General features: G+C 40.5%; 1 long non-coding RNA gene across 1 annotated transcript in view; it reads right to left on the reverse strand.

The window, feature by feature from the left end:
* LOC310845126 overlaps positions 1–25,596 on the reverse strand; it is a 260,829-nt gene that overhangs the window by 35,842 nt on the left and 199,391 nt on the right. Inside the window, exon 3 of the long non-coding RNA XR_014564487.1 lies at positions 21,171–21,302. This is a non-coding gene — a long non-coding RNA (uncharacterized lncRNA). The remainder of the gene's footprint in view (positions 1–21,170; positions 21,303–25,596) is intronic.

Genomic DNA, 25,596 nt, shown 5'->3' on the forward strand with positions numbered 1-25,596 from the left:
ACAGCTACATATACATTTTGTTTTGTTAATATTCCCACATTTGGTCAGCAATACCAATATGTTGCAATCTTATTATCTTTCCCATATTTTAAAGGACAAACCGGTGGGTTTTCTCTTCCTCCCCCTCCTCCTCTATTGCCAACTATTCTGGCTCATTCCAAACAGAGCTTGACAGAGAAATCTTATTTCAATTTAATCCTAATTATATATTATCTCAGATGTTTCCAACACAACATAACTACTATTTACTATCCATGGAAACTTTGTATTTAATGTCGGGAGACTGTGTAATTTTTTAACCCTTTGTGCCGAGTAAGAAAGCACCTCTCAAATTCATGGTTCACCTTGCAGCACTCATAAAAACATTGAATTATTCGAGGATTAATGGAGGTGGTTCACAATTAGGCTGAAGTATGATCTGATGTCATCATCTCAGTATGATGATATACATTTTGATGCCAAAGCACCTGTTGTTTTGGAAGGAAGCAGCTGATATCATTATCTACTCAGCCAGACAGTCCGGTTTCCTGCTGCTTAAAAAATTATCCTAAGGGTTACCTAAGTTGGGGTAATACAGCATGAACTTTTCCTTACTCGGGACAGGAACATAAAGACTTTCCAAACAATCTACAGAGGTGTGCATATATATATATATATATATATATATATATAATCTCGACTGATACCTTCCAGATTCAGTAAGTTGTTATTTCTTTCCTTCCTTCTTGTTTTGTTTTGTTTTTAACAACACATAAATCATGTGAGTTGGGTATAAAAATCCTACATCTCTTTCCCCTTCCATATAGAATAGCCATATCAAAAAAAGTAATCTCTGAACAACAGTCTCTGCTACAGTATGTCTGCTGGCTGCAATGATATTACTCTGGCGTAAATAGTCCAAAGACTGTGCTTTAATTCTTCCTGCAGGGATTTCTCTCTATAGATGTGAATTTGTAACACTTTGGACACGGTGGACTGATTTGGATGTCAGAAGAAAGTATGTTTTTTCACCATTTTCACTGGGGTTACAGCACACAAAAGCCCACCCCCACCCCCCAAAGCTTCTGCTATTGCCTGCTCAGTCACAGTAGGTTCACTGGATAAATTTAATAAATGACATGCTATGTTTATAACTTTGTGCCTGCTCATGGTCTGTGTACAACATCAGGATTTCATTGCATAATTTGCATGGATATGTTCTGGTAATCCCAAAATATCCTGTGTCTTTACAGTCATGGGAAAGATGTTAGGAGATGCAGGAAGGTTATTATAAATGATACATTTCCAACATATACGTATTCCTGCCTTACAAACAAAGTATCTCACATCCAATAAATTAGATGCAATTTGGTCCTGCTGTAATTTCATATGTTATGCATAGCATTTTGATTTTCTGGTCTCTGCTGAAATATTCAAGCAAGCCTTTTTAGAAAATAGATAAGTATGAAGCTCAGAAATCTAATATTTGGACATTTCTAACCTCCTCACCACCTCTCATGCATACCTCCACATCTGAATACCTCAGGCACTCAGATTTCTTTCCTCTATTAAATAAAGTAGGAGTCATGTAGGAAAAAAAGAGAACAGAATTTAGAAAGATAGCAGAGATGATCTCCGGGGAAATAAAACGTTTCAGAAATGCTGATGCTCCCAGCAGTTTGCTGAATCCCCATCTCAGGGGATGGCAACAAGAAATATTGAATCACTACCATACAAATAATAAGGATAGCTCAGTTGTCTACAGTGGGCTTGCATTTCCCTAGCATTTGCAGCAGTGAAACTGATTTTACTCAGAGTGAGTGCTGTAGACTTAAGCTAGGATCACAACATTTCACTTTCCCAGGATATCCTGGGAGTGATAGTTCTCTGAAGGGAGTCAGTCAGGAGGTGAATTCTCAGCAACCTCATCAAACTAACATTCCTGGGCGAGTGACTATGGCCTGAGCTCTACTCACTCAGTACCCTCCACACATAGGTCTAATGCATGGAGGGTAGAGTGGGACTATACACCTTGAGACCCATTACTTATAATTCCATGCCTGGCCAGCTCTGCTGTTCTCTAAGATGTCTGATGGCTGGACTCATGAATGATCCTCTATGTCAGTGGTTTTCACCCTAGGGTGTCTTGAATGATGGTCAGGGGTGCCATGGGTAACACTGGCCTCTGTCCCTCTTTCCTTCCCTCCCTCCTCTGACGCCTTCTCATGTCTCTACCTCCCAAAGGCTTGTGTGGCTGTTTGTTGCCCTGGCTACAAGCTCCCCAGGGACACGGGTGGTGCTGTGAGTTAATCCACAGAGCCTAGGGCTTGCCGATCATAAGGTTGGCGGTTCAAATCCTCGCGACGGGGGGGGGGGAGCTCCCATTGCTCGGTCCCTGCTCCTGCCAACCTAGCAGTTTGAAAGCATGAAGTGCAAGTAGATAAATGGGGCTGTATACCGGCTCCCTTGGCCAACAAAGCAAGATGAGCACCGCAACCCCAGAGTCATCCGCAACTGGACCTAATGGTCAGGAGTCCCTTTACCTTACAAGCTCCCCAGGTGAATGGTGCCTCTGGGGCTAGCCAGGGGGTGCTGGTTGCCAGGAACTGAGGTGGCCTCGGAGTAAGCAAGCAAGCGGGCGAGGGAGCCCAGCCAGCCAGTCTGCCAGCCTTTGCTGTGGGGAATGGACAGACAAGTCCCAGGCCCCTGTGAGGCAGTGTGAGGAGGCACCACTCTTTGGGGTGAAGGGCGACTGCCTGGAGGACTCCCAAGGAGAGCAGAGAGGAGAGGAAGCTGAGTGAACTCTCCACAAGGGAGGGTGTTTGAAAAAGGGTGAGAGGTTGACAGCTCTGCAAGCAAAGGGTGACATAACTGGGCTCCTGAGCCCCTCAGGGGTGGGCACAAAGAATGTAGTTGGTCAAGGGACCCGTGGACTCAAAAAAGTTGAAAACCTCTGCTCTATGTGGTCCAGATCTCAGTGCTGTGCAATCCAAGTTTCTGACTGTATGGAGAAGCTTGTGTGAGGATAACTGGCTCCTACTTCAGAACATAAGAAAAACACTTCTATATCAGTCCAAAAGCCTATCTAATCCAGCATCCATCTACATACTTTTGCCTTTGACCTCACTGACATTTTGATCCTGACCCCCAACCATTACTGGCGTGTGCCAATGAAAAGCTACCCATGTGGGAATGTGGTCCTCAGCCTAAAAAATGGTCTAACCCAAATTATATATAAATTATAATTAGTTACTAAATTAATTTTGTAATTAATTACAGAGTGGCCCAATGCAACTAGCTGTAAGAATGTGGGATAATGATTATACAGAAAGCTACCAATTCTATCACTGACCAGTTCCAAAAAGAAAATTGGCTTATACTTCCCCATTCCTGGCTTCAAAGATACAATCTGAACTCGCAATTATTTTTTTTGATATTTCATGCAATCTTTCCATTTCACTTCTGAGTATCAAATTCTGCCATACTATGGACAAATCAACACTCTTCTCCACCTCCCCCAAAACCAAAAACCTGTCTGAGAGCCTGCAGTTTGGGGTAATTTGGTGTATAGTTCCTTGCTATTGTCCACCCACTGAGCACTGTTTGTGCCATTTGAGGCTACTCTTAAGGCTACTGGACTATGTAAAAAAGCAGTACAACTGATGTGTGTTTAACTGAAGTACCTTCCAAAACCCCACATTCTTGCAGATTATTCTGACAGAAATCTGAGTCCGCATTTACACACGGGGCCTGGATTGTGGACTAGACTAGCAAATTCCTGGGTGGGAAATCAAATTACACAATAAGCCAAATGCTCGAGGCTAATAAAACATGAGCCAGTGAGATTACTTAAGCTAAAGGAAGCTTTTTCAAAAATGTATTTAAAATATTTTTGTGCTGCTGCTTTTAAGATGGTGATGGGGATCCACCCAAGACGGCACACAATTAAAATACAAAAATAAAGGAATTAAAAGCCAGTGCAAAATAAACCAGATACATCCATCCCCAAAATTCCCAAACACGGTGCATAATTACAAATGGACACCATCACCAGAATGTATTTTGTGATTTACTTTTCTTTATTCAAAGTTTAAAAGGGTATTAGTTGTGATTATACATTTCACCTAACAGCCCAGTCTTATGCATGTCTACTCAGACTCACATCCCATTACATGAAATGGGCCTTACTCCAAGAAAAGTGGGTGTTAAGTTGCAGCCTATGGACCTAACATTTTGCTTTGTGGGCATGGCAAGTCCTGTATAATTGTTTTAGTACTCCTATTTTATGTCCTCTATTTTAATTCTTTCATTATGCTTGGAGTGGGCACTTGAAGCAGAAAAATACAGGTAAGCTGATACCCTTTCCTTGCCTTAAGTCTCACTAGTCCGTGTGTAGAAACTATTTTCCTAAGACCAATTCTGTGCAGCTCATAAGCTCAAATGAACCAAAGTTTCAGCTAATAAAAAGCTCATGTTGTATCATGTTTTTGGAAATGTATTATTCTTCAGCATACAGATTTCGTTGTTGAAGCCTGCTTCAGTGTGCAATAAGAGTGGTCTGATGTCAAACACAGGGTCTTAAAACTTTTATTTATCTTTTTAGCTATGCGTGAAAATTGCAAAGTGAATAAAAACTTTCTTCTCCTAGACCATAAGTAACCACCACCCTGAACAAATGCTTCAATACCAATCTAGTTATAATGCAACATGTATTGTTTCAATACACAATACAGATGTTTTCTGTTATTATATGGAGAGGATGTAATGATGGTTAAGTATGTGTTTGCAGTATAGTCTCGGCATGAAATCATTATGTTTAACTTTCCTGATTATTTCTTCACTGAAAGTGAGGATGTTGCTCAACTCTGATTCCTTTCAATGAGGGCCCATTGAAAAGACTCTTCTGGAGATGGAAGAACTCACTTTGGATTGGATAGCCTTTATTCTTTAAAATATAAGGAAACCAATCAGGTCAAGCACATATTACTAGTGGTTGCAAGAGAGGAGAGAAAATGGGAGAGGTGGAAGGTAGAAGAGATATTTCAAGCAGCCTAACCTGGTTAAAAAGAACCTTCTTATTTCATCTGCATTATACAAATTTTCAAATTATCAGAGAAGTGTGAGGTTCAAATTTGCCCCTCCTTATTCATTCAAATAGGTTCCTGCAAATTAATTAGCTAAAGCTTCATTTCTTTAAAAAAAAATCTCAGGGTGGCATGCAAGAAAATATCAGAACAAAAATACACTGAAACCCTCAAATATACTGTACTACATTTTAAAAATGCAAAAATAAGTCAATAGAACTCATCACTAAAAGCTGGGTAATTTTGTAAAAATGAACATTGACACACGGCAAAACTTTTCTCCCCATTTGCATAACTAGACTTTTAGAACATCAAAGCATCCTAGCCAATAGCAATCTGCAATCCTTAGGCTCAAAATAAGTCAGCAATTGGCAGAGGTCCCCCAATGCTCTCTCAACCATCCATTTTGTTCAAATTCTTCCAGAAATTTGTCTTGAAAATTGTTGGAAGAATACTACTTATTGAAAACCGCAAAGTCAAATGGAACATCATTTTTGTCCCCTGGGAATTTGAAGCCAAGATATTGATAACTTTACTTGGGAAAGCTGGGCATATTTGCATGAAACAACAATCCTACTGTGAAAATGCAGTGTTTATATAAGGGAATAATATTCAACTGTATATGAATTTTTAAAAAGAGATCTGACCTTGGAGCACAATAAGCCGCCTTCAGGTCGAGCTATTTGTCCGTCTAGCCCAGTAAATTCCCCTCTGACTGGCAGTCGCTCTCAAAGGTCCCAACTGAAGCCGGCCATATTGCTAGAAACTGTCCTCTCCCTTTAGGTGGAACATAGGACACAGGAAGCTGGACTAGGGTTGCCATATTTTAAATAATGAAAATCCGGACAGAAAAGTTGTTGAGCTTTTTAGCTTTTTTCAGTTCGGGCAAGATTCTTTCCCAATTCTACCCAAAGACACCTGGGATTGAATTTGGGACCTTTTGCATGCAAAGCATGTCCTCTGCTCTTGAGCTTTTGTTGTTGTTGTTTAGTCGTGTCCAACTCTTCGTGACCCCATGGACCAGCGCACGCCAGGCACTTCTGTCTTCCACTGCCTCCCGCAGTTTGGTCAAACTCATGCTGGTAGCTTCGAGAATACTATCCAACCATCTCGTCCTCTGTCGTCCCCTTCTCCTTGTGCCCTCCATCTTCCCCAACATCAGGGTCTTTACCAGGAAGTCTTCTCTTCTCATGACGTGGCCAAAGTATTGGATCTTGAGCTTTAGCCCTTCCTGGAAGGATGTACAGATTGGTGCCAGAAGAAAAAGACAAGTCGAGGCACAGAGGTGAGCAGAAGGTGGTCCTGCTCAGCTAGGATTCCCACAGGGCATCTTGTTGAGGATCTGGACTTTGCACAGCCTCCACAGCAGCCATTTGTGAAGGTCTATGAGCAGCGATCTGCTTCCACATGTGGATCACACACACCTGCTTTTTTAAAAACAAAAACAAAGCCATTCTTGTTGAAAACAGGTAATGTGTTGTTAACTATTTACACTCAGCCATAGGAGTTCATGTGAAGATGCATAACATCTCTCTTGAATGCCCCACATGCATCATTATGAATAACTTTTACACCACCATATTCAGAGAAGAGATGCACCCACTGACTTCAGTTGTGTTAGGTCCGGACCCATTGTCTGTCTAGATAATTTGAAATGAGATTGGACAAAGCAATTCAGAATAGACTCTAGGGTATAATTTCACATTAATGAGGAGCCTAGAAAAGATTGCCCTCCCAGCCGTTTTTATCACTAATTTCTTCAGTTCTATGGACAAAGCATGCCTTTTATTGGACGTGGAGAATATAGTAATAGAATTTGTTCTGCATTTCAAAGACGACTAATGTGCCAATTTTTCCCTCTTTTAGAATAATACATTTCAACTCAACGTATTAATGGCCAGCTTTCACATTCCCTTATTTATAATGGAAAGGTCTTTAAAGGCTATAATGCAAAATAATTGTTAGGCTTTGGCCTTAAGCATATATTGCAGAGCATGAATTCCTCACAATCAAAGAGGATTTTATATTTATTATATATATATATGGGGTTTTCTTAAGGATCCCTGGAGAAAAAAGAAACTTAACCATCTGAGAAAACCTCAGGCGCACGTGTAGTGCCATCACTGCCAAAAAACTGTGTGGCTTACAAAACAAGCCAGCTGCTCCTCCCGGAAGGATTTCATCTATAATATTTTGAACCGTGTGACAGCCTATCACAACTCATGTTCTGCCTTAAGGTATATGGCACAGGCAGAGCAAACAACCAGTAAGAAAGGAGAACAGAAAATGTTGATTTCTAATGCAATGCAGAGAGGACTTTTATCTCTTTATCCCCTGGATTTGAAAATAGCTTTTATTTTACCGGCAGTCAATGGGCACAGATGGTACTAGTAGAGTATTCTGCTATAATACACATATTAATTTTCTGCACACATCGCTACCCAAGTGCATTTTTTTCTCCTGTTGAGTCTTTGGGGCCACGCATGTTTGTGCCTGTACATAGATTTGAAAATTAGGACTGTAATTGGCAGTTTCGGTGTAAATGTTGAAGTTGCCATTCCTATATAGAAATCAATTGAATTTACTTTGAAGTAAGTGCATCTTGCAGGAAGGGATCAATGGGTGTCCCCAATCCAACAATTTCCTTCTGATGACATCTAGCTCCCAAATACAGGAGCTGAGAATCAGTGGTGATAGGATTTGCAAAATTAGAAACATCGATTTTACAAGAAACAGCAGTGACAAAATTAGGGAAGAAAGATCCCACAAGACAGAAGGAGGAAAACACACTTTTGCCTGAGGGCAGGATCCCCCCCTAGACAATATTTTCAGGGCCACATGCCAGTGGTGTATGGGATCAGGGATAAAAATGGATGTCAAGGCTGGAGTCAGATGCAGGTCAAAACAAAGGCCCTCAACCTCATCTCCCTGCCCACTCCATTGCTAATCACTCTCAAAATGAAGATACTAAAGAAGTAAACCCATGGGACGGGTACTCCCATTGAAGTTAATGGGAGCTGTTTCTCTCATGCAAATAGCTGGCAGGAAACCCCCAATCCAAATTGGGATCATGGGGGGGGGGAGGTTAAAGACTCACCCCACTCCTGCACTTAAGGGATTTATGTAATGTGTAGTTCGGCCTTCTGCCTCCTTTCCCCATCTGCCCCACCGTCACCAATTATTCTCAAAATGAACATTACTCAGCTTCCCCTTGGAAATCTACCTTCTTTAAGCGAACAAACAAAAAGATACAGTGACCAATTTGTGTTCTTTCATGTATCTATATTTCTACCTATGTCCTGCTCGTTCAGTCTGATCTGCCCCAGTGATGGGGCCTGCACCACAGCCATTGGCCAAATAGGCAGGCAAGCTGCGATCCATTTCCCATTCCTGGGTGAAGCTGAAAAAGGTTCACCCAAGCCTGGGAGAAATTATTGCCTCCAGCATGACCGCCTGATCCAGGGGGGGGCATTGTCACCATCCTGCAATGGCGCCCAACCTGGTTGTAAGCGTCATTACACAACAGATGAAACATGTACGAAACGTTTTTCAAAATTTTCTTGTCTTCTTTCTTTATGTTTCCACTTTTATGTTTCCCTTATTTTTATTCAATTGTTGTTGTTGTTTAGTCATTTAGTCGTGTCCGACTCTTCGTGACCCCATGGACCAGAGCACGCCAGGCACTCCTGTCTTCCACTGCCTCCCGCAGTTTAGTCAAACTCATGTTAGTAGCTTCGAGAACACTGTCCAACCATCTCGTCCTCTGTCATCCCCTTCTCCTTGTGCCCTCCATCTTTCCAAACATCAGGGTCTTTTCCAGGAGTCTTCTCTTCTCATGAGGTGGCCAAAGTATTAGAGCCTCAGCTTCAGCATCTGTCCTTCCAGTGAGCACTCAGGGCTGATTTCCTTCAGAATGGATAGGTTTGATCTTCTTGCAGTCCATGGGACACTCAAGAGTCTCCTCCATCACCATAATTCAAAAGCAATCTTTATTCAATACCCCCCAATTGTACCTGAGGCTACTACCACCTCCCTGGATTGTTCAAGTGACCCCCAGGGGGTAGTATCACCCACTTTGAGAAACACTGCTCTAGAGCAATATCTTTTTATACCCGTTTCTCCATTTCTTTCCTCCTTTATTAATACCCCCCACAGGACTGCTGGAAAATAAAATACCATCAGGAATTTTTCAGTGTTTGTATAAATAATAATTGGAGACCTTACTGGATGGAGACTGAGGGTTCTTGATGCATTGCTTCTTCCACTGGAGGCTTGGCCCCACGGTATATCCACAGGCACAATCGTAGCGGCACAAGGGTGTTTGTTATTTGCGTTTTCCATGCGGCAGCTGATGCCTTTTGGGGGGTCATAATTCATTAGCCCTAAAAGCTATATCAAGTGTTGCAATTGCTATGCATTGCAGACGCAAGCCTATAATATACCTAGTTTGGAAAGAGAAAAATAATACATTAGGCACTTGTGATATCTTTATGTATAAGTTTGGGAATCATTAAATAGCTGTCATTCTTTCTTCCTCCTCGGCATCAATTACTCCACTCTGGTTTTACTTACTCTACTCTGTATAATGAGTCCCTAGAGCATGTTTCATTGCGGGAGAATGAACACATTCTTCAGTTGCGGTCAGTGGGATGTGGTTAATTTGAAATCACTTAAACTATTATATCTGTCAAGCGTGGTTATTTTATTTTCAATTCACATCAGTGTTTTAGTATGCATGTCGGTTACTGGGTCAAACTGCCAGATTAATTTCAAAGTATTTGATGGGAATGCTCTTTATCACTGTCTTTAGACTCCTGTTGAAACTTAATACAAATGTATTACAATATACATTTGAAGAATTCTACCTGGAACTATTGTATTTATGAGCAAACAAGAAAAAAAAGCTGCATAAATGAAATCTAAATTTTTATGCACTTTAGACATACCATTTAACAGGGTTTACCTAGATACCTATAATGAAATAAAGAGGCTAAAATATTAATGAATGAGAAATATGACCGATTGCTGCTCAGAATGCTGTAACAAATAGTCCAGCAGTTGTGCAACTTTGTATTTTGACTACATTGGGTATTGTCATATACCCTGAATTTGCCCTCCAGCTTAGCCCAATGTGAGACTTTCTGAGCCCAATTTTTGCACCTTATAGTAAACATATTTCCAGATGGCAATTAGGTGGTGGATCCTGCAATTGTTTTCAGCTTCTTTCTGCGAAAACCTAGAGCAAACTAATCACCTGCCCACCATCTGATTGCTACCTTGTTGCATGATTAGTGAATTCGCACAGCATGAAATTGGTCTCTGATAGTCCAAAGTGGTGAAAAGACACATCATCACAAAATCAGCCTTCAATAATCACAGAGCTGCTGGTGGCCAAAAGCACTTGGTATTGTTGTTTTGTTGTTTTGCTTTTTTAAAAAAAAGAACACCTAACTTTGCAGGTCTTCCTTTGCTAGGTAACAGTGGCTAATGTAGTAAACTAAACAATCTGGCAAGACTTGGGGCCCCCTCCAAAATACCTGTGACTGTGCACCCACTTAACAAAAATGTGGTGTAGTTGGGTCTTACCTGTTTGAGGAGGAAAGCATTCCATGGTTTGATAGCGTAGGCTGCAGAAACCTGGCTGAAGCTAAACAGGTTTGGGTTGATGAATACCTGGACTCTCAGTTTTGCCACAGAGGACCACGAATCTATGCTTTCCTCACAGGGGCCTGAGCTCTGAAGTACAATAAAGGTTTGGCATGGCTATACAGTGGTACCTCAGGTTACATATGCTTCAGGTTACATACCCTTCAGGTTACAGACTCTGCTAACCCAGAAATAGTACCTCGGGTTAAGAACTTTGCTTCAGGATGAGAACAGAAATCGTGCTCCGGCGGCGCGGCGGCAGCAGGAGGCCCCATTAGCTAAAGTGGTGCTTCAGGTTAAGAACCGTTTCAGGTTAAGAATGTACCTCCAGAACGAATTAAGTACTTAACCCGAGGTACCACTGTGTATTTAAGATGCGGAGCAAAAGTGACATCATTGCCATCAACATTATCTAACACAATTTGTCCTGTGAGAAGGAATGCAAGAGAGAGATAGAGAGGCAGGGACGTTGGTGAAGGCAGTACATCAGATGCCTGCTTCTGTTCTAGTTGAACTTTCCCTTTGTTGACTAAGGACCACCTGGCACCAGTTGCTCTGTGAGAAAGATCAGATGATCTAACTCTGGCTCTAGTGCAACTGGTTCCTTTTCATTTCCTTTTTTTTAATTTCAGCATATGCTCTTGGCAAGATAGAGATCTACTAAATCAGGCATAGGCAAACTCAGCCTTCCAGATGTTTTGGGACTACAACTCCCATCATCCCTGACCACTGGTCCTGTTAGCTAGGGATTGTGGGAGTTGAAGTCCCAAAACATCTGGAGGGCCGAGTTTGCCTATGCCTGTACTAAATCATCACCAAATGGAAACTTGTCTCCAGAAGCTAAAAAAATGGAAACGTCTCTCCATCTCAAAATGGAAGCTTTTCCTCTTGAGGTTAGCCTTGGTGAGGGATTTTTATTGGGACTGCAATGGGAAGAGTGTTAAACCCATTCTCTACTCTGAATGCAGTGCTGCATTTATGGTGCCTACTGCCCCTGGACAGAAGAGATTTGTCACCCCTGTTCTAAAGAAAAACTATTTAGTCAGATGTAAGTCCCAATAAGCTAAGTAGGACTGATGCTCTATTGAGACTACAACTGTGTGAAATCCCATAAAATTTAATTTAAGGGTGTGTAGGTACGCCTAGGATTGCAGCTTTAAATATTAAGTGAACAAATTGATGAGGGATAGAGATAGATAAGATAGATATAAAGACAGATGATAGATAGATGATAGATATGCTCACATGTGTATTCTTCCATGTAGAAGGGTTGCATCTTTGCCACTCTCTAGATTATGATTATTATTTTAAGAATAATAATCCAATCTCTCCTGCAATTATGTAATCTGGAGATCAGGACTGTGGGAGCATATAAGGAGGAACATAAATCAAAATTCCATTTGTCATGTGCCAAGGTACTGAAAACTACAACTCAAATACTGTAGCTAAACTCAAGTAACCTATAAGCAGAAACCGGTGTTACCCTGTTGTTTTTTAAAGTCCTATTCTGCAAATTCCCAGAACCTGGGACAGAAAACTGCTAGAAGTTAAAGGCACTGAAATACTGGCTTCCCTGTTATTAATGAGGTGTTCCTGTGAAGAATGAAAGGAACCACCAACAGCCCTTTCATTAGTACGGGGGTGAACATATTACATTAATAAATTACGTTGCTGCATTATGTAGCTGCTGCATCGTCAGATTACAGCAGTATGCTTTACTGCAAACCCATTAACTCTAAATCCACTTGGGTTGGAGTGATGGTATGATCCAAAATTAAACAGCCGACATATTATATAAGCCTGTGAATAATCAGGGACATGTTATTTAGATGGGATTATATGTTTAGATGCCTTATCAAAGTTACTGAACGGTTCCATTTCTGCAAATCACCCAGAATATGTCATCTTGTGAAAAATATTTTTATCCCCCCTCCCCCCCAAAAAACCAGTAACTCAGCATTAGCCATAAAAATACAAAATGTGTTTTACAGAACATCAGCTAGGAGGTATATGATTGCAGCAGGAAACATTTTATCAATGAAAACAGCTTTCTTCGTTGTAAATGAGATAGAAACCCTGAAGTGGGATGTTGGTCCAGATTATCACAACTACCACTATTTAGAAATTATTGTTCCATATTCAATCAGCCATTGCTTTTTAGTATTGGCCCTGGCCCTTCTGATGTTGAAACTATGACATCATTAGGGCCAAAAGGGGAGACTACGAATGGAGGATGTAGATCTGAAGTGTCCCCTGACCAGCCCCCAAACTGGAGGCTGAATTTCATCAAATGAGTTGGCAAATATCAATGTCATTACAGTCGTACCTTGGAAGTCGAACACAACCCGTTCCGGAAGTCCGTTCGACTTCCAAAACATTCAGAAACCAAAGCACAGCTTCTGGTTGGCTGCGGGAAGCTCCTGCAGCCAATCAGACAGTCAGCTTCCAAAAATAGTTCACAAACCAGAACAGTCACTTCCGCATTTGTGGCGTTCGGAAGCCAAAACATTCGAGAACTAAACTGTTCAAAAACCAAGGTACGACTGACTGTACTTTCCCTCCCATTGTTCCAGATAGGGGGAGATAGATGGATAGATAGATGATAGAGAGATGATAGAGAGATGATAGATGATAGATAATAGATAGATAGATAGATGATAGATAGATAGATGATAGATAGATGATAGATAGATAATAGATGATAGATAGATAGATAGATAGATAGATAGATGATAGATGATAGATAGATAGATAGATAGATAGATAGATAGATAATGATAGATAGATAGATAGATAGATAGATAGATAGATAGATAGAAGAGAAGAGTTTGGATTTGATATCCCGCCTTTCACTCCCTTTAAGGAGTCTCAAAGCGGCTAACATTCTCCTTTCCCTTCCTCCCCCACAACAAACACTCTGTGAGGTGAGTGGGGCTGAGAGACTTCAGAGAAGTGTGACTGGCCCAAGGTCACCCAGCAGCTGCATGTGGAGGAGCGGAGACGCGAACCCAGTTCCCCAGGATTACGAGACTACCGCTCTTAACCGCTACACCACACTGGCTAGATGATAGATAGAAGATGATAGAGAGATGATAGATAGATAGATAGATAGATAGATAGATAGATAGATAGAGATAGATAGATAGATAGATAGATAGATAGATAGATAGATAGATAGATATAGATAGATGATAGATAGATAGATAGATGATAGATAGATAGATAGATAGATAGATGATAGATAGGTAGATAGATAGATAGATAGATAGATAGATAGATAGATAGATAGATAGATAGATAGATATAGATAGATGATAGATAGATAGATAGATAGATGATAGATAGATAGATAGATAGATAGATAGATAGATAGATAGATAGATTAGATAGATAGATAGATGATAGATAGATAGATAGATAGATAGATAGATAGATAGATAGATGATAGATAGATGATAGATAGATAGATAGATAGATATAGATAGATAGATAGATAGATAGATAGATAGATGATAGATAGATAGATGATAGATAGATAGATGATAGATATAGATAGATAGACACAACACGCTTATACATTTAAAACAAAAGCAAAACTGAAAATGATGGATGATGAATGATGCCTGTCCTTCCTTTTGCTCTGCCAGCAAGGGTAGACAACAATGGCAAAGCCTTGGTTATTCATGTTCTGATAGTCTGCAGATGAGGTTAATTCCACGTGTTATATGTGATGATGCCTTTGAAAACTTCTTAGAAATTTCAGGTAATCTAACATACAAGGCAATCTCTGTACTTCTAACTGGAGCCACATGAGAGGAACACATCATGCCAATCTACACTACTAGCTGCTGGTTTACTTCTGAGCACAATTCAAACTGCTTTAAAGACCCTTATAGGCTGAGACTCATCCTTCTGAAGGAGCTTCTGTACCTGTCCAGTGGGGATAAAATCATATTGAGGAGAAAGGATTAAGAAGCCCCATTCTTCCCCCTCCTCATCACATGTAGGCATGGGCGAGAAGATCAGTTTGGTCCACATTTTAATGTGAATCTACCCAGTTTACACTTTCTGAAGCAATACACAAACTGAAACAAAGTTGTTGTTCAAAATTTGCATTCCTCTGAATTTTGCAATGCACTCTCCAATCAAATAATGCATTCAAAAATGGGAGTGTTGGGGAAGAAGTGTATGCATTAGAAATATAATACTTATGCAAGCAACACCTCCAACCAATAAAGGGTGATGTTCCATGTCTTTGATTTAGATTCCTGCAAACGACAGATCTGTGCTGGTGGCATGTGTGGTTGATTTAGCTTTCATTTTCTACTAAAGTCCAGTCAAGTTATTGCAACACTTTTAGAAAAGTTCTTAATTGACCATCAATTCAAACAAATTTGATTGGGGTGGTGGCGGTGATAGGGGAGTAGGGACTAGTAACGTCAACAGGGGGAAATAAAATGAAACGAATGATACATCAGCACTGTTGTTAGGGGCCAGGATGAAGGTACTATGTGCTGGCCATGGGTGCATATTCCAAAGAACCCAAAAGACCCCCAATGGTATGTGCTACACAGAGTGTTTCCCCTCCAGATCTCAAAAACAGCAGCAGGTTGTTTATATAGAAAGAAAGGGTGTCCACACAGACCCATGTGAATCACAATTATGAACTGCTTATTTCCCGGGGTGGGTGGGTGTGTTATATGGTTTTATGGGTGTACTATTACTTATTTTTTTATAGATTTACACTATGCCTTGAATGCAATAGCAGGCAAACGTTTCATACACACATTTAATATGCACTGGCTCTGTGGGGGTTGCAGATTTTCTGCCAATGTCTTGCCAGCCATTCTGGTTGGTTGGTTGGTTGGTTGGTTTCTTCCATGCATGATATAAATTTATTTCCAATAATACAATGTGGAATGAGCCTTTTGTTCTCCATATGGATTTCCCGCATCACACACTTTAGAAGTCATGGTGGAAATCCTTAATATCTAAAGTGATTACAGTTTCTCCATTTTAGTGGTGCTCCCTCTTAAGTACTGATGCAACTAAGCCTTTTCATCCAGACACTTCAATATCTCCAAGAGATAATGGTGATGATGAAGTTAATATATTTATTTTCACCCCACCTTTTTGCCTGATGGAACTCAAGGCAACTTACAGATAGAAATAAGAACTGCGTAATCCATCTGTAGGACTCTCCAAGTGGGGTGACACTCAAGCTATTACAGACAGGGGCAAATGGAGTATGTAGTCCCTTCTCTTCTTCTTTAATAAGTAGAGGGAAAGCTATTAAGGAGTTAAAAATGAACTAACTTTCTCTGTTAGTCTATCACTACAAAATCACTGCTATAATAGTTCAGTCTTCCTGGAATTACTTGTTAATTAGGCTTAATTATACCATCAAACAATTACTCAAAATTTGACCTTTTCTAATAAAAGTCAGGCAACAAATCTGTGGGTGAGGCACAGAAACGGTGCTATAAACATCCAGGAGAACAATAATCATATTTTCCTTGGTGATTTTTTTCTCTCTTTTTTTTAAGCACCGTGATTAACATTCAGCTAATCCACTCTTTTTTTCTGAATTACGTTTAATCAAGTTCTGCTGAAGATACCACCATGCCGAACTCTTCCCCCCAACTACTACAGAATTGAATGTGACAACTAAAAACATGGAATAAATAAACTGTGAAGTGCCCGGGTGTAATCCTGATCCAGCTCATGACTGCTGAATTCCACAGATCTCGGATACCACTCTGAACAAGAAGTTCTGCAGCAAGGGAGCCATCGCTCCAAAGACCTGCTCTTTCTTTAAGGGAGTTAAGACCACAAGCTCTCTCAGTACCATATTTACCTCCTCCTGGACCCAGGTAGCTGCTTCCTCCCTGCTTAATGTGATAAGCGAAGAGAGGCAAGAAGCAAGCAAACAGGTGGTTGGCTGGACCTGGCCCAGGATTTTGTCTCACAGACCTTTAGTGTTTAACGATAAAAAAAATCATTCACAAAATAGGATCAGAAGATGCCGCAACTGACTGATCCATGTCAACAATTTTTTTCCAAGCCATGGCAGCTGCGAGCAATTTTATCCTCAAAATGCCTAGCAAACCTCTTGCGATATACTGCGGTGGATTATTTACATCTCCCACCAAGGCCACAAACCACATGGATAAACTGTTGGAAGGCCCTGCAAAGTTGCAATGTTGGTGGTGAGTTATTGTTATTGTTATTGTTAATTCATTTTTTCCCAAGTGGCTTCTAAGTGGTTTACAAGCATAAAATTGATTATTAAAAAAATGTAGCTGCACATAATTAAAAAACACAATAAAACAATTTCATCGTCAAAATAAACATCCAGGACTGAAAGGTACAATAAACAAGCCCATTAAAACAATATAAGGAAGAGGTTCATGTTAGGGAATCAAGGGAATGCTTGACTAAACAGGTGTGTCTTTAAGAGCTGGAAGAATGCCAGTACTGATGGGGCCTCTTGTATTTTGGGGGAGGGGCATTCTGCAACACTGGTTTCACCTGAGAAAATGCCCACCTCCATGTTACCATGGCAGAGTTAACCAGGTTCCATGTGTTGATCTTAACAGCCTTACTGGGCTGTGGAGGAGAAGGTGGTATTTCAGGTAACCTGGCCCAGAGTTGTTTAGGGCTTTATATGCAGGTAGCAGGACCTTAAATCTGGTTTGGTGGTTGAAAGGCAGCCAGTGCCTTTCTAGTGTGAGACAATAAGGGGCACCCTGGACAACCCAGGCTCCTGCATTCTGGACCAGCTGTAAGGTCAGCCCCACGCAAAGTGCATTGCAATAGCCTAAACATGAGGTTACCAAAGCATGTATCATAGCAATCATATTATCTCCGATCAGGAAGGGGTATAGTTGATGCATTGGCTAAAGCTGGTGATAGGCACTCTGTGCCATGATAGCTACATGCAAAATCATTTCTTCAGCACCATATCCAACACAGTGCAGACTTGATTATTAGTTATAACCTGTGTTTGGTAGCACTGGTAACATAGACAACAAAGTATGGATGGGTCTGGGGTTGGTTGATAAAGGATGGGAAACAAAAAGTGTTTTATATGTGTTATATATACCATATAACACTATGACACCTGATGGCGCTGTGAAGTCCTGTCTATCCCTACTGGATTTCCCTGTATGAGTTTACAATGCATTTAACTGAATCACTTCCATCCATAGTCAATGTACAGATGAGATCTTTCATTGCTTTCTGAGTCATCATGTGAAGAGCTAAGGAAGTCTGTTTAACAGATGTACAACCCCATTCTCTGGAAAAATTCTTCACAAAGCAGCTTACAAAATACACATGAAAATACAACCAATAAAACAGAACTTAAAAGCACTTTGGATATCTGCTTCATAAAAAGAGCCAGCACAAAACAGAAAATACCCAGCAAATATATTCTATATATTAACCATACCATAATAATTATATCTGCAGTTTGATTTACATCAGCCACTAAAGGAAACAGAAAAGAGATGAGTTCTTCATTGCTGCAGTTGAAACTGTCAAAGGATAAGGCTTCCCTAATCTCAAATGGGACTGGATACGACAGATGTGGGGCCACTACTTATAAGGCCCTTTTCCAAGTGCCTGCCAGCATGATGGCCTTCACAGGTAGGTATTTAAGCAGGACCTCAGTTGTACATATATGGGCTTTCTGTCTGAGACATCAAATAATGATGATGATATCATTAAATGTATATTTTATTAATAATAATTAAGTTTTTTGACATGTTATTTATTATATTCTGCCCTTCCTCTCACAAGAACCCAGGGCAGCTAGCAATAAAGTTACAGCATTAAAAGCATAGTACAAAGTATGGCAAATGAATCACCATTTAATTCTACAAACACAAATATAAGCATAAATGCAAATACAAATTATGTCATTCAGATTACGCTCCAAAGGTCTGTTACAACAAATAGGTTTTGAGTTGCCATCTGGATGCATATAATGTGGGGGAATAATCTGACCTCAGTAGAAAGGGAGTTCCACAGCTGGGGTGCCACCACTGAGAAGGCCCCGTCTTGTGTGGTGACACTCCATGCAAGGCTGGCTCAAGCCATTTTGGCACCTGAGGCGAACCACAAAATGGTGTAGCCTCCCCCATGCTCAAGTGGGGCAGAAGTGGTGCATAAAGATCTACATCAGGAACAAGGGGGGATAAAGATCTGCATCAAAACAAGGGTGGTAGTGGAAACCAGCAGTGCCTCCTATTTACCAAGGGGCCACTGTAGAGGTGGCATTGGGGTAGGACTGCCAAGGAGGAAATCGATCCAGTCCCCAAGGAAGTCACCACAGCTGCAGTGGAAAGTGATGCATTCCTTGGAGGATGGATCTGCTACTCCTGTGGATCCTGCCACCTGAGGCAGTCGCTTCACCTTGCTTCATGGGTGGGCCAGCCCTGAACTCCAAGGCACATTCACCAAAGACACTACAAGCAGGGCCTCTCCTATGGTGACATCTCTGGGCCTGCAGCCTGGCCAAACTGCAAGCCCAGTACCAGCTCTGCATGTTTCTCCAACAATTGGTTTATCACATCTGAACTGGCTCTGTCGATCATGCTCAGATCCTATGCAGGTTTTGGAAAGAACTGAATGGCTTTGGTATCGGCCACACATGCCTTCTTTTCCTGATGTCCGTAGCCATTCGCTGAACATCAAAGGGTCAAATTCAAAGGGACTTTTTGTTTGTTTTCCTTTCCCGTACAGCTTTCTTCTCCCGTGTGATTATGAAAGAGGCTGGCACAACACATGTGACTCCTACGCGAGGCGTCCTCAGCGAGCGGGGCTGCTAGGAGAAGATTTAGGAGCAAAAGCACACGTGCGCACACACAAATGGTTAAAATTATGCAGGTTCTGTTTTGTGAATTGAGGAAGGCGAAGCCAGTGTACCGAATGCAACAACAACGGCTCTAAGCTGACATCAAAGCAAAATCGGGGAAGGGGGGAGATGGCTGAAATGACAGCAGCAGCTGCAGCATCTGCCTCTAAATTAGGCTGTGTTTCAAAGTCTACACTCAACTGCTAAGCAGTATAAAGACCCAGGAGGAAGGCTGCCCAAGAAAAAGAGTTTGCTTTCCAGCCTAACACATCAAAGTAACACATGCTAAGAAGAGCAATAAATGCATATGGCATACAGTCACTTGCTGCCTAATTGCATTGGGCTTATGAAGCCCAGAGAGAAAAAAAGAAGGAAGGGGGGATACCTTCTACTGATTCCTAGTTTTCTAGAGGATTTGAGTCCCCCCCCCCCATGCAAAATGCTGACACAAATTGGGAGCAGATTAGATTCTGCCATTGCGAGGCAGCATCCCATAATTTCAAAAGATGGAGATTTCCACCTCCCCCACCCCCCACCCTGACAGTAGGACACCTGAGAAATACAAAGTTCATAATTATAGGCTATGAAAACCAGCAGATCATGCAGCTGGGGAAAAAAAAATATTATTATAATTTAGGAAAGGCTTGATCTTCAACATTCAGATAGAGCTCCTTTTCTGAAATAAAAATTTAAAAAAATGGACAGCTTTGGTATTATCCAGTGTGAAAAGACTGTCACTATCTATTTAATTCAATACCTGCCTAATGATATTTGTTTTCATTAGAAATCAGAAGTGATTAATTAGCACTAGGAGTTTTAAAGGCAGAATTTATTTCTGGCCTTGTGACCCTTTTTCGTTATTGTGCTTGTAACACATTCAACGTGATGTGCAAAGGAAAACACATCAAATCATTTGAATGGTGAGGATAGAAAAGTTTGTCTCTTTTTATTCCTTATATTGTACACACAGTCCTGACTATACCTTTCCCCCCAAAAAAACTACATTAATCATGTGTGAACTATGTTAATTTACAGTTGCTTGAGAAGATGTTAATTGTTATTCCTGTAAGGCTGCTAATTAATGAGAATGCTGCTTTCAAGCATTTTAGCAACAAGCATAAAATGTATGAAACAAAGTCTTCAAGGAAGATCCGTAACACCGACAGAATCTACCAGCCTGTTTGTTTAGCTTTAAATGAAGACTTGAATGAACAGAGGGTTAAAGTTGCAAAGAAGCAAACATTCATCTATAATGCACTCTGGTAACTTATGCATTAGGAGAAACAATTCCAGCAGAAATGATGCACTGTGCCTGCCACAATGACAATATTACACATGAAATAATATTGGTTTTTATGCTTATGGATTCCTATCAGTTTAAATGAATCCGTTCAAGGGCATCAGCATCAAATATAGAGTGTGTTCCAGCATAGTTCTCATCATGAAAACGACCAGAAATAGTCAAAAACAAAAACAAGACGTATAATGCTTTCAAAAAGGGGGGGAAAGGCAAATGAAAATTGTTAATAGATTGCTTTCAATGATGTGTTTCCGAGTACTGGCTTTTACATCAGAAAATGAAATATGCTAGAAAATATTACCTTGTTTTCCCTTTATAGATGAAAGATGTCATCATGCCCATCTAACAGTTTGCTAGGGGAACAGGCACTCCAATGTGAAATCTGGGCATAACCAGGAGCTCTGCATGAGCACAGCAGAGCAAATATGGGGCTCTGAATAGGGTGAAAAGAGACAGAAGTTTTAAAAATGGCAACTTTTACAACCAGTGTGTACACAATCATTTGAGCCTGGGTTGCCCTGCCAAATAGTAAGGAGAATTTCTCCAGACCTCTGATTCCCCAGACTTTGGGACAGGGTGTGAACGATTTCTTGCCACTTGGCAGGGTTGCTGCAGGCACCACAAGTACACTGTGGTAAGTTCTGACTTGGTAAATGACTGTACGCTATGTTACTCTAGGAACTGAAGTCCGGTAATTAGATTTTAAGAAAACAGCACTTGCATAATTGTCTGTTTGCTTTGGCTTCCATCCCTTCCCAACTCTAGGAATCGGAACAGTTTATATATAAATATAGACAATGTACACAAACAAAAAATCAGACTAAACAGAACATTTGCTGCAACATCACTGCCAATTAAAAGTTTGACCATGAGAACCTAATATAATTGCCAGTTGTATCTGAATCAGAGTTGGAAGGGAGAGCTAGTCCTACAAAGCTTTTTAAACAAGGCTTGGCTTATCTGATAAGTGGCCATCACAGGTGGCAATTTTCTGCCCTCCATTGCCTCAGCTCAGATGAGTTCAAATTGTGAGCAGACGCATTTTGGCTTTTTTTGCTTCATGTGCAAAAATGCCTGAGTTCCAGCCACTGTCATTTCCATGCTATATGGACTTGGCTACTAATTGAGAGGATGCTCTCAAAAGACTTTTAAAAGATCACCACAACATGTAAGTGAAGCATTGTTTACAAGATGACCCGGATTGTCGCCAGATTCTGCACACAGTTCTGTAGGCACAGACCACCCCCTGATTCAATCTAGTTTGTTAAGAAAATTCCCAAACTCGGATCCACGGGCGACTCTGGATCATTTCTCTAAGGTAGTCTATCTTAAAGTTTTTATGTGTTTATATGCCTATCACATTTTTAAACTTAAAATCCATTGTTTTATATTGTTTTAAATGCTTGTTTTGCTATTGGGATTGCAGTTCCATTTGTGTTTCACAAGCTGGTCTCTGACCGTAATAAATTTCATGTTCATGAAGCATTGTTTAAAGGCATGAGAGCCAGTGCCCGGATGCAGAGATCCAGCACCAAGGGCCTTCTGGCGGTTCCCTCATTGCGAGAAGCAAAGCTACAGGGAACCAGGCAGAGGGCCTTCTCGGTAGTGGCGCCCGCCCTGTGGAATGCCCTCCCATCAGATGTCAAAGCGATAAATAACTACCTGACATTCAGAAGATATCTTAAGGCAGACCTGTTCAGGGAAGTTTTTAATGTATGATATTTTAATGTATTTTTGGTTTCTATGGAAGCCGCCCAGAGTGGCTGGGAAACCCAGCCAGATGGGCGGGGTACAAATAATAAATTAGTAGTAGTAGTAGTAGTAGTAGTAGTAGTAGTAGTAGTGACGTACTCGCCAATACGCTGCTTGATTCCAGTTTCCATCGGTGCCAGCATGGCCAGTGATCAGGGATGATGGGAGTTGTAGCATCTAGAGAGCATTCTGTTGGCTACCAGTGCTTTAAGATATATTCAGGCAAAGGATGCCTCAAAAATGGGGATTCCATAAGTCCCTACACCCCTCCTAAACCTGATCCAGAGCAGAGCAGATTTAGGAGAATGCAAGAGGATGAGAAATTGTTAAAATCTGCCTCCTTCTCATCTCATCTCATTTCATTTTCATTGAATTTATATACCTCCCTATACCCAGAGGTCTCAGGGCAGTTTACAAAAATAAATAAATCACAATATATAAAATCAAAATAAAAACAATAATCCAATGACACCCCCCACCCCACCCCCCAAAATAGCCACATTTTAAAAGATATATGATTTTGATCAGGTCAGCCTAGTTAAAAAGGAACATTTTCGCCTGACACCTAAAGGTGTATCATTCATTTCATTTCATTTATTGAATTTATATACCGCCCTATACCCGGAGGTCTCAGGGCGGTTTACACACACAAAAATCACAATATAAAAAATAAAAATAAAAACAATAATCCAAACCTTCTCTCCTTTCACTGATGGAAGCCTCATCATCAGCTGAGCAACATCGTTGGATACAACTCAGCCTAGTCTTCAAACACAGCCTGCATATTCATATCCTCAAATAGTTATGTTTCAGTGGTTCTAAGAACTGGTTTGCTACCCTAAATAATGCAGGGAAAGTGGAATGCAGGACACAGCAACCTCTGGAGCAAAAATAAAGAAACAGAATGAGTTGTGTCAGCTCATCCCATCATATCACAGCTTGATGTAGTGCAGGGATGGATATTCACATGTGTACAGAAATGGATTGCTACAAAGCACATGTAAATTTGAAGCTAGGAGACACTCGTTCCTATGAAGTCAATATTAATTATCTCTCCCTGGCACTCCTTCATGGTTTTTGCTTGGTTTAGCTTTCATTTCCCCCCAAACATATTTAAAACTTTTAGTATTGTTTATGCCCGCATGAATACTTGAATATATATTGGTTTTATTTAAATAAATTAGTGAGGGGTCAGTTAGCTGAGAACAGCAACCTGTTAGGGGGGGGGAGGAATCAAATTAAACAGCAAAACAGTTGCCTGGGAGTTTTGGTCAGAAAAATTAACATTTTAAGGACAACTCTGGATAAAGTCCATTAGGACAAACGGCTGATTGATGTAATTCCCAACCTTCTGCCTCTTCATCCCACACTTAAAACTTTGTGCCTTATTTCACATTGTCCTGTATCTGGAATACCTCCTCTATCTATCTGTCCAAACAATTTCTCTTCCTACTGAACAATACTCAAAATGTTGATATTCCTGCACCAAATCTTTCCCTTCCTCTCTTCACTTTTGCCCTGTCCATGTTGCTTGTGTCCTGCACCTTATTTCTTAGAAATTTCATTCATTACATAAAATTATCTGATTTCATTCCTTAGCCTTCTGGGTCGAGCCATGCTAACTCTGCACCCAATACAGTGCCTAGCACACTGCTGCTTCTGAATAAATGCTTAATGAGAAAAGGAAGGAAAGAGGATGCTTCATAGGAAAGATATTCTAAAATAGTGTGGAGGTCAGACTTTTAGCTGATACGACTCAGCAGAATCCCAATAGCTTCCATACAGTTAGAATGATTTAAGCTAAATCATCAAGCCCACACACAGTACTAGAGCTGATATTACCTAAATGCCTACAGCTCCATAAAATTAAAACTGTATTATTATACTAATGTAATAACATGAATAAAAAATGAATCTGATCTAATGAACGCATGGTTAAAAAAAAAAGTATTAATCTATTTGTTGCTTGTACTGCCTTCTTTTCAAGTTTTCAACTTCAGAAAATAAAACAATTTGGGTTCCATGCTGTTTTACAGTAAGTTTCAGCCCTCTGAGATTTTCACTAACAACTTATAAATGTCCTGAACCCAGAAATTTGCAACAGGAGTTCTTGTGCTTCCTTAACCATTCCAAGGCCTAACATCACCAGTGTAATTAAGTTTGGTTTTCTTCATTTTTCCCCTGCTGTTAGAAATAAAATGTGTTGTTCAGCTTTCCAATATACAACGAAAACTATATGAATACTAATCTATTTTAACCTCGGTGGAATAGTGAGGAGAAAAGATTGACTTTGATTTTATTAATTGTTTTCTCAAATAAAACAGTTAATGAAGGAGCTGAAGATGCTGCCTTTCGCATTTGTACCAAGAATTTCAAATAAAAATCCCATTTTCATTACCGAAGAAAAGAATAGCAATTGATTCTGCCAGTGTTTAATTGAAGTGCCTACTGTGTGTCAAAATATTAATTTTTTTTTAATCTTATCATTAGAAAAGAAGGGAAAGCAAGGAAAATGGGAAAATTCATCCCCTTCTACTGGATTCACTAAAGTTCTTCTCAACTGTACTTCTTGTCATGGTCAGCATTATGTGCTACGAAACTGATAAGATAAATCCATGTGTGATCTCTTCACCTGTGGTCAATACTAGCATCAATGAAGCTCCACCAAAGCCTAATTTTAAACTAACTCCATGGTACAGCACTTGATCTGCATGCAGGAGGTCCCAGCTGCAATCACCACCACGTCTCTTCGGAACATCCTCTGTCTAAACCTTAGAGAGCCTCTTCCAATCAGCCTAGCCAATACTGGGCTAGAATGGTCTGACTCAGCTTCTTATGTTTCTATTATTCACTTTTGGAGCCTTCTTCAAGGTAGCAAGAATTATGAAATCAACGTTAGAACTGCCAGACCCCCCAGGATTTGACTTTATGTGCAGGGCTGGATTTGATGAGGCCCTAAGCTACAGAAGGTAATG

The sequence above is a fragment of the Podarcis gaigeae genome, assembly GCF_964106915.1.
Source record: "Podarcis gaigeae genome assembly, chromosome: 5".
Taxonomy (NCBI): Eukaryota; Metazoa; Chordata; class Lepidosauria; order Squamata; family Lacertidae; genus Podarcis; species Podarcis gaigeae.